Here is an 11,369-nt window from a genome sequence, read left to right on the forward strand (position 1 = left end):
ATAATCTACTCAGTTTGGCACAGTTGAATAACATTGAATTCAAGGTAGAATTTATGAATGGGAAGGCCAAATTGCTGGATGGTAAAGGAAATTTGGTTGGATCTTGCAAACAAAAAAAAGGTAATCTATTCTAACTTGATCTTAGTAAAAGTTCCTGTTTTATTGCTCAAGTAGAAGAAATTTGGTTATGACACAAAATATTATGTCATTTAAAATTTGATAATATGGTCAAGATAAGAAAAAACAAAAGAGTACGAGGTGTTCCTAGCTTGAGGAAACCTGATATGGGTATATGCAAAAATTATCAAATTAGTAAGATGAGAAAAACTAGTTTCAAAAGCAAGACCTATCATTCTAAAGAAGTCTTAGAGCTTGTACATACAAACTTATGTGGACTTATTGGAATAGAAAGTTATAGTGGAGATAAGTTTTTCATTCTTTTTGTTGATGATTATTCTAGATATCTAAATGAAAAATCTGAAGCTTTTAAAAAATTTAAGTGGTATCTAGCAAGAGTAGAGAAAGAAACTAGAAAGAAGCTAAAATGTTTGATATTAGATTGAGGTGGTGAATTCATTTCTAATGAGTTCAATGAATTGTGCATTGAAAGAGGAATTAAGTGACTGGTATCAGCCCCTAGTACACCTCAAGAGAATGGTATAGCTAAAAGAAGGAACAAATCCATCATTGATTTTGCAAGAACATTGATGATAGAAAAGAATGTTACAATTTAATATTGGACGGAAGTAATTAGTACTATAGTACATACCTTGATCAAAGTACAATTGAAGGAAGACTCAAATCAAACTCCTTATGAACTATGGTATGGCTACAAACCTAATGTAAGTTACTTGAAAGTGTTTGGTAGAAAATGTTATATCTTCAAAGAATCTAGGAAAGGTAAATTTGATGTCAAAAGTGATGAAGGGATATTCATAGGATACTCCTATAGAAGTAAGGCATACAAATATTTGAATCTATCTACTTATAAAATCATAGAAAGTGCACATGTCAGATTTGATGAGTTTGCAGAAAAGAGTAAAGAATAGAACAACAAAGAACCTCAAGATTACAGAAGATTTATTTACTATGAACTTGATACTTTTCCAAATCTATTTGGAAGTTAGGAGGCCTCACCTCAAATCCCCAAATATATCAAGTTGCAATCAATGCAACTCGAGTCACAGTCTGAAGTACCCCATTCACAGTTAAAAGCTACTGAGTTGTTGCTAGAGCAAACTAAGTCTAATGGACTTGAGTCATAGGTAGTGGGACCCAAGTTTAATATAGATGATCATGAAGAGGTTAGTGAAACAAATTTCAAATTCAAGTTACCTATGTTAGCAAGATATGTCAAACAACATTATGCACCTGATCAAATCATTAGAGACAAGTCAAATGGAATAATGACAAGAAACAAATTGAAAGATACATGTTTGTTTGCTAAATTTGAACCTAGAAATGTTAAAAATGGTTTGGATAATAAAAGTTGGATTGAATCAATGAATGAGGAAATAGAAAAGATAAAGAGGAAAACAACTTGGACTCTTGTTCCTAGACCCAAGGATGAAAATGTAATTATCGCAAAGTGGGTATTCAGAAATAAGCTAAATGAAGATGGAGAAGTTTCCAAAAATAAAGAAAGGTTCATATGTAAAGGTTATTCTCAAGAAGAAGGTACCGATTATGGTAAAACTTTTTCTCTTGTTGTAAGATTATAAGGTGTTAGAATTTTAATAGCATATGCAGCTCAAAGAGGATTTAAAGTTTATCAAATAGATGTAAACTCTGCATTCTTGAATGAAATTCTTGATGAGAAAGTCTACATAGAATAATCTAAAGTTCTTGTAGGTCCCAGAAAAAGAGATATAGTTTGCAAACTACACAAAGCATTATATAGTCTCAAGCAAGCTCCTAGAGCTTGGTATGAAAGACTTCATAACTACTTGATAAAGATTGGCTTTCAAAGAAAAAATGATAACAATTGTCTATATATCAAAGAAGGACCAAACAAGAAGATTTTGTTGGTAGAAATATTCGTGGATGATACTTTATTTATGGGAAATGATGACTTGTGCAAGGCATTTTTAGAAGAAATGAGTAAAGAATTTGAGATGTCTATGTTTGGAGAGATAAAATTCTTTGGTGCATTGCAGATCTAGCAGAAGAAAGATGGTATCTACATTACTCAATCTAAATATGTCAAGGAGATACTAAAGAAGTTTAGAATGAAAGATTCAAGACCAGTTAGAAATCTTATGTACTAGACATAAGATTTCCAAAAATGATGATACCAAGGAGGTAGATCAGGCCACATATACACCAATAATTGGAAAATTGTAGTATGTAGTGCATACAAGGCCTGATATTGCATTATCAGTTGGCATGGTGGCAAGATTCCCAAAGAAAATCACATAATGGAAATCAAAAGAATCATGAGATGTCTTAAAGGTATTGAAGACTATGACTTATGTTAAAAGAAAGGAGGCAATTTGGATTTCAAAGCATTCACAGGTGCTGATTGGGCAAGAAGTGTTGATGGCAGAAAGAGTACCAATGATGGAGCATTCTTTTTAGGTAAAAGACTAGTGTCTTGGACAAGCAAGAAGTACAATTTTATTTCTCAGTCCATAGAAGATGCAAAATACGTAGCAATAGCAATTAATTGTTCTAATATTGTTTAGTTCAATCAACACTTGGTAGGTATGAAGATAGAAATCAAGGATCCAGTGGTTATATACTGTGATAACACCAATGTAATTAATATATCAAAGAATCTAGTGATGCATACCAAAACAAAAGGCATTGCTATAAAATATAATTTTTTGAGAGAATTGGTACAAGATAAAGAGGCAAAATTGGAATATATGAATACCAAAGAACAAGTTGCAAACATATTCACTAAGCCATTACCTAAGGATGCATTTCTATATTCAAGAGGTAAGTTAGGGGTCATTCCCCTATCTAAAGCTCACTAAATAAAGTTTAGTGATGCATCAACCAGAGCAAGTTGAAGATAAGTTAGTTGATGCAGTATTGACAAAGGCATATTGTAAATGAATTAGTACATGAGGTACATTGATATAAAATTCACTAAATATTGTCTTTGGTATGAGATGTCAAATAGGGAGAGTTTGGTTGTCATGTCAAAAGAAATTTTGTTTGGCAATTTCAATGAGGAAGAACTTGGTCTAATACCAAAAAGGCAAAGTTTTGCTGACAGAGGAAGAAACTAAAGGCAGAGGGAGTTCACACTGATAAAGGGAGTTCTCATGAATGAAAATCTTAATGAAACTAAGGATATGCTCCTTATTTTATTCTTGCTCTAAAATTTCATTGTATTATAAAATGTTGAGTTACCATCAATGCCAAAGAGGGAGATTGTTAGAAATAATTGATTACTTGTGTAATATCTTTGATATTACACAAAATGTCATATCATTGTTAATCAGTGTATGTTGAGCTCACTTAGGCATTGAAGATAGTTTCTTGTGTTTGCCCAACATTCCAGAGTTTTCCTAGTTCAGAAGATAGTATCTACCGAGTTCACTCAGGAAAAATAGTAAAGTTTGCAAAAGTTGAGTGTTAACCAAGCTCACTCAATTAATGAAGGAAATGTTCGATGGAACCGGTGTTAATCAAACTCACTCTGTTACCAAACAAACTTTGTGGATATGTAGTTTTAACTGAGTTCACTTAGTTAACACAAGAAGATAATTTTGAGTTAGTATCTATTGAGCAGGGTTGGCTAATGAAAGATTTTCTTATTTTGGCATATTCAGCTCAATTGAATTGTTTGTTGGTTATAGCCGACTTAGGAGATGAATGTTAATTATTCTAAGTTGTATTCAAGCCAACTTGACAATGTGTAAGATATAAATATAAGATCAAGTTGAGGATTGAATGTGTGGAACATAATTGAAGATTTGATGATGCTTAGAGGAAGTGAATTAGAAGGATAAGTAGAATATCCTTGTTGAGATGCAAAGCTACATTTGATTAGGAAGAATCAAGTATACAAGCCAAACTTGAGATTTGTAATCAGCAATTTAGTTACATAAAAAATAGGTCATCTCATTGTTACTCTCTAACCATTGTAGTAGTGATCTAAATCTCTTAACAAATTTGGCTTAACAACTATTTGTAAATCCTCTAATAAGGCAGCATTTCTATTGAATTGTCTAAAGACCTCTAACAAGGCCATTCCTAATAGGGTGATTAAATCCTCTAACAGGGCCACACATAATAGTGTGATTAAATCATCTAATAGGGTCACACCTAATAGTGTGTTTTGTAAACTTTAATAAGGTTGGCTCCTAATAAGGCTCACTTAACAAGAGTGAAAATTAGTAACTAGTTGCAATTGGTGGTTTTTCCAAAATTGGGTTTCCACGTTAGATCTTGGTGTCAATTGTGTTCATGCTATTTCTTTTATGTGTTTTCAACTAAATTAAAGTGATATCAATCTTAGATAATATCTTAAGAATTTCATGTTAAGAATTTGCCACGTTATTTTAGTGTTTACCGAGTTACAACATTTTTCTGTGTGCTTACTAAGTTACAACAGAGTTCAGTTTTGATTTGTATTGACATCTAAGGGATCTATGATTTATTTTTGTGGTAATTGATTCACCCTTCCCCTCTCAGTTACTCCTCTTATATTTCCAATAGAAGTGGGTTGAGATTTTGTAGGTTTATACCTTTATGAGCAAGCATAAGAAAGGACAAGCCAACAAGGTGGTTGATGTACTTAGTAGTAGAGTGCTAACGGTACAAGAAGTTCAGTTGCAAAGCATGGGAGTGGATACATTGAAGAGAATCTATGTGGAAGATGTAGATTTAAAAGAAGCATTTGATGTTTGCATGAAGTTAGAAGGTACTTTTAATTCTAATTGTTTAGAATTCATTTTGCAAAATGGGCTGATGTTTAAGGGCAGCCAACTGTGTATTTCTAAATGTTCCATGAGGTATAACAAGATTAGGAAGAAACATTTTGGAGCTCTTGGAGGTCATTTTGGACTCAACAAGACATTGGAGTTAGTACAAAGATTTTATTATTGGTCCAAAATGAAAAGAAACATGAGGAATTTTTTGGAAGGTTGTCTTTTCTGTCAAAGGGCCAATGGAGTGTCAACAAATGATAGAATTTATCAGCATTTACCCACACCAAATAGGCCTTGAGAGTGTTTGAGTATGGACTTCATGATGGCGTTACCAAGGACAAGGGCAAGTTATGATAGTAAGTTTATGGTTGTTGGTAGAGTCAGTAAAATGGCTCATTTTTTTGTATACAAAACCATTAATGATGCTAGTTACATTGTAGGGTTTTTCTTTAAAGAAAAGGTTCAAATTCATGGTTTACCCTTGAACATTATGTCTGACAGAGAAAACAAGTTTTTAGGTCACTTCTAGAGGACCTTATGGAAGAAATTGGGCACCAATTTGTCTTTCAATTCAACCTATCATCCTCAAATAGATGGGAAAATTGAGGTGGCTAATACATCATTAGGAAACCTTTTGAGATGCTTGAGACAAGAACATGGAGGTAGTTGGGATCCTATCATATCTCAAGCAAAGTTTTCATATAATGACTTGGTGAACTATAGTACAGGCATGAATCCTTTTGAAGTTGTTTATGGGAGACATCCAAGAGGATTTTTTGAACTCATAAATATAAATGGAGAAAAGGAGTGTACATGTGAAAGAGTTTGTTGAATAAATGGTGGAAGTGCATGAGTTTGTGAAGAAAACATTGTAGCAAAATAGCCTTAAGGTGAAAGCTAAGGCATATTTGAAAAGAAGGAATGTGCAGTTCCAAATCGGGGACTTGGTAATGGTACACTTGAATAAGGATTGGTTACTTTAGGGTAGTCATACAAAGTTGATGATGAAGAAGATTGGACCATGTGAAATTTTGGAAAAGTATAGAGAAAATGCATGCAAGGTAGCATTACCCATAGATGTGGCTATTTCACTTATTTTTAATGTCTCAAATCTCACATTGTGTAAGGGCTCCAATGAAGAGGTTGGTGAAGCAGAGACAACACTTGAATTATATGATTGGATTCAACTATTTCCTTCAAAGGAGAAGCCATAGATGAAATGTATCATCAACAATAGAGAAACAATAAGGACAAGACACAAAGTGCACATGAAGCATTTGGTCAAGTGGAAGGGCCTTGCAAATTCTGGCTCCACATGGTTGTCAGAAACAAAGCTTCTAAGGAATGGTGGAGATCTGTAGCAACTGGTTTCTAAGAGGACTTGAGACAAAATTTTCCCCATGTAGTATGTTGCAAGAGTAGCCATGCTATAAGAAGTTTTGTTCATTGATTTATTTTGCAGGTGTTCCAACGTTGTGTGACCTTGCCAATTATAGGAAGCTTCCTATTTTATGATAGTAATATTATTTAATGTATGTTTCCTTTTGTAAACCATGTTGGCATTTGTTGGGTGTATAGGGGTTAGGAAGTAAACATAGGATTAAAGCCTTTTTCGGGAAAAATATTTGGTTGCAATTGAGTAATATTTAAACAAACTTTAGTAAAAGCTAGCAAACTTTATAGGTAAAATAGTTAGTAATTATTTATTTTTCTATTTGTTCCCTCCTAAATTGATTGAATTGGAGAGAAGGGGACATCAAGTGAACTAAAGGATTGTGAATAATTTTTTTTGTTCTTATGAAGTAAAATTATAAACAAGAATAAACTTTTTCCTGTAGAAACTATTTGGTTTTTGGCTCACACTTCTTCATTTCAATGTTTAAACTTTGCAAGTCCATTTTTGAAGACAATATTTTCTTTTTCAGTTTTCTTAAATGAAATAGACTCTAAAAGCACTTGGTTGTGTGTGTGCAATAAATCTTTGTGCCTGGGTATCAGGTTTGTTTGGTAGCCTAGGTGTCTTTGAATGTAACCATGTCCCATGCTCACAGGCTTACCATGTGAAATGGCCTAAATGTGGTGTAAAGTAGGTAGGAAGAATGTATATTGTATCTCTCATGGCCATATGCAAGAACAGACTATTGGTTGAAGGAGCACGCATGTGATAGGGCAACATCTCTATGTGCTTTCTGTGAAGTGTAAGAGATCAAGAGTTTGTGCAGGAATGATAACTAAATTTGGAATCACTACCTAGAAAATTTGCTAGTGTTGGGAGGAGAGGCTACCACCATTTGGATAGTAAACTACTATTGGTATTTGGATGCTATAGGGTGTTAACATTTGAATTTTTTCTCATTGTCAATCTAACATTATAGATGATTCCTTTGTCAATTAGGGGTTAGAGAGAAAGGGGGGGCGGGGGGGGGGGGGTTTGAGTTAGATAGAGAGGTGGGTTAGTGGTTTGAAAAGGAGCGAAAGAGAGGGAGAGAGGGTAGGTTAAGGGTTTGAGAGATGGGGGGGAAATTGTTAGGGGCCAGTTAGAGAAGGAAGGTTAGGGTTAGATATGTGGCATTAGGAGTTAGATACAAAGAGATGTATGTTAGGATTTTAAGAGGGAGGGAGAGAGGTAGGTTAGAGGTTTGTGAAGAAAGAGGGTTAGGGGTTAGCCTAGACTGAGAAGTATTATGGGTTAGAGGGAGCGGATGTTAGGGGTTACTAAGAGATCAAGAGAGAGGTTGTGAATATATGTGATTGTATATATGATAATAGATTGAAATGATTTAATTATATATGAAATTAGTTGTATACGTCTCTCTCTCTCTCTCTCTCTCTCTCTCTCTCTCTCTCTCTCTCTCTCTCTCTCTCTCTATATATATATATATATATATATATATATATATATATATAATATTCAATTATAAAGATAATTTGTTCATATATTTAAAAAAATTTAGTTTATTTATGATAGATATAACATGATTGGGTTTTGTCTCATTATAACACGATCAATTTGTAATAACTTGATTGGGTTCCTTAATAAGTGCAACACATTTTGGCTCTAATAACTTAGTCAAGTTATGACTTTGAATTACCCTTGGCAGTTGACCCAAAGGCTTGGGAGGTCAGTTTACCTCCAATTTCAATCCTTTGGACATTTTTTCATCTTCAAAGATGAATTATTTTCTTTGCCTTCATAAGATTTCCAAACAATAAAGTGGGTATCTATGAAATTACCACCATAATCTAAAAAATCTTCTTACCTTTTGGAATATATAAATTTTCTTTTTTCGAAAACATTAACATTATAAAAGTTAATAACTTTCACCGCTATCTTTGTAGTCCTCATAGACATATGTCTATCTTTTACATTATAGATTTTACTATGCTTAAACAAATACAAAGTAAACCACGTATTATTGTTCTACACTCTATTGTATACACTTTTTTCAAAAAAGAATTCAAATATTTTGATGCAAGTTATGCTTTACACATGAACAAGTACCAAAATTTCAATATGCAATCACTTCTATAATTCATAAAAAAATTACTCATCAAAAATTTACACAAAATTACACAACTTCTAGATATCACTCTTAGCTATCATCCTACCAAAGGGATTTACAAAATACTAAATATAAATAGGCATTTTGCATCGCACACAAAAAGAGCTATGTTATATTTAAAATTAGGAATAGATTTTTGTGTGTGCAAAGTTTGACCTACCTAATCTTATCCATTTAGTAAAACATTTTGTAGTTTACTTAGTAGATTCAGAGTATTGCAATTTATATTCTTAATACATCTTGTCATTTTAAGTGGATGACTCTCAAACGTCTCGTCCAAGTTCATGGTTACCTAATTTCAAGAAAAAGGTGTCCAGTTATACTCCCTTTTTCTAAACCATCTTGATGCACTTACCCACCAATCATTTTAATATTACATTTTATTATCTATGAGCATCTTAAGGAAATGTTAGGAATATCTCTTCTAAGTTTAACCTTATCTAACATCATAGAAGGAGATAACTCCTTATTGTGATTGGGCTTTAAACATCTATAAGTGGTTGATGATCTGTAATTTTATCTTCAAAATGTGGCATCCTTGACCTTAAAATATGAAATGTTCAAAGATTATGAACCTACATTTTCAGAAGTAACGTAGGTACTAAGAATACATAACTAAATGAGAGGTATTTGAAAAACTAGATTCATTATAACCTCTATGACACATACTAATGAATAAAGAGTATTGTGTTGTGGTCATAGGAATACAATTATAGTAAACTCATAAAGCATGAAGTAGCCATATATTTTTCTATGGAATGCTTATTCATATATTCACTTACTTTTATTTTTAAAGTTTTTTATTAGTTACCTCATCTTGGTCATTACTTTTTAGATGATAGGAAGAGGAAAACTGTTGTAGAATATAATATTTTATATGAGATTAGTTACTTGTATATTGTAAAAGATTTGTTGTTGTTATATAGAATGCCACCAAGAGGCTTCAATTGAGATGTTATATTATAAACATACTAATTTTATCATTACAATTATGATAAATAATAGAATAATAAAATTATATATATATATATATATATATATATATAAATTCAAAATATTAAAAAATGCTTTGAGGAATAAAGCAATGATGAGTGCATGGTGGATGTAATCATTAGTACATTATCTTATTTATTTACCTCTTCTTTTTCAATGGAGAAAAAGACCAGCACCATTCACCACGTGTTTACTGACAGCATTAACAACGCTTTCAGTTTTAATGTTCATGTACATAGCGAGGCAAACGATAAATTAAAAGCCGGAATTCTGCTGTGAAAGTGAGGATTATAGAACATTCTTAAGAATCATATAAAAATGAGGACAAAATGGATGGAATCATTAATATATCATCTAATTAACGACCTTTTATTTTTTGACTAAGAGAAATTCCAAATAAACCAATAAAAACAAAAGGACCGGGGAGCATTAACCACGTTTTTATCAGCATCATTAATCGGTGCTTTTACTTTAAATGATCACATCCATAGCGATACAAACAATAAAGTTCAAGTAGCAACCTTTGCTTTATTTAATTGAAAGTTGGCTCAATGTGAGCATTAAAGGGCAACGTCTATACAGCCACGAAAATGCACTTTCTTACGAAGGAGAGGACTTGGAATATTTTTTTTCAGGAGTTACAAAAAACAGTGTAAAAGGAAGTGCATTTTCGTGGCTGTATAGCTACGGGCGCATTAAAGCCTTACGATAACAAAAGGACGCATCTGGTCTTACTCCACTTTAATTGATATTCGAGCCAATATCAATTTATGTCTGCTCACTTGTGATAAAACGAGCAGATTCTGCTCTTTAAATTTAATCACGTCGTGCTTTAATAGTAAAATATAAATAAATAAATAAATAAATTTAAAAAAAAAAAAAAAAACCTTATTATTAATTGTTTATAGAACAAGTTCCTTGGATCGGGTGGTCTATGTGGATATTTATTTTTGGCTGTAGTTCATTATTTTCTGATATATAATGGATTGAACCCCCTTTCATTATAATCTAATAAAAATTAAATTGAAGTCGAGTTGAGAATTTTTAGCTTATTTTTTAAATGGCGAGGATCATATTTTATAATAGATATAAGCTATAATTATTTAAGTTTTTTTTAAAAAAAAAATTGACTATTAATTTATTAAATATATTTATATTTGTAAATTTTATTGTAGTATAATTTTTAAAAAGTGTTAGACTTATACGAAAGAGATTATCAGATCAATTTTCGTATTGAAAATCAACAAGTACCACATAGTGACTTATTACTTGTATTTAATTTTTGTACAAATCTAATTTTTATTTAATAAATCTCATATAGTATATAAAATATTTAAATTAATAAAAATGTTAGATAATTATAGTTTTCTAATATTAAATTAAAGTTTATTCATAAATATAATTATTGATTTATATGTTCTATTTCATATATAATATGATATTATTATATAATATAAGTAATATTATTTTTAATTGAATGAAAATTCTATTTTATAAAAAATTCAATATTAAAATATACAAATCTTAACCAATACACTTACATTCAAAAAAAATATTAAACATTAGTGAGACAAACTTAATTAAAAACAACTCTTAAAAATATTAGTTTTAGAATTCATGGAAATAAGAGTTAAATGAATTCATATAATATGATACCATTCTATAATATAAGTAATATTATTTTTAATTGAATGGAAAATTTATTTTATAAAAAATACAATATTAAAATATATAAATCTTAACCAATACACTTACATGCAAAAAAATATTAAACATTAATAAATCGCGCTTAATAAAAAATAACTCTTAACAATATTAGTTTTAGAATCCATCAAATCTGGCCAATATAAGAGCTAAATGAATTCACCCAACAAAATCTTAGAAAAACTTTTTGTAAAAATTGTAAAGTTAAAAATCTTGCATCTATACA

Source organism: Cupressus sempervirens, chromosome 4 (assembly GCF_028749045.1).
Source record: "Cupressus sempervirens isolate cs-2001-9-10 chromosome 4, ASM2874904v1, whole genome shotgun sequence".
NCBI classification, from domain to species: Eukaryota; Viridiplantae; Streptophyta; class Pinopsida; order Cupressales; family Cupressaceae; genus Cupressus; species Cupressus sempervirens.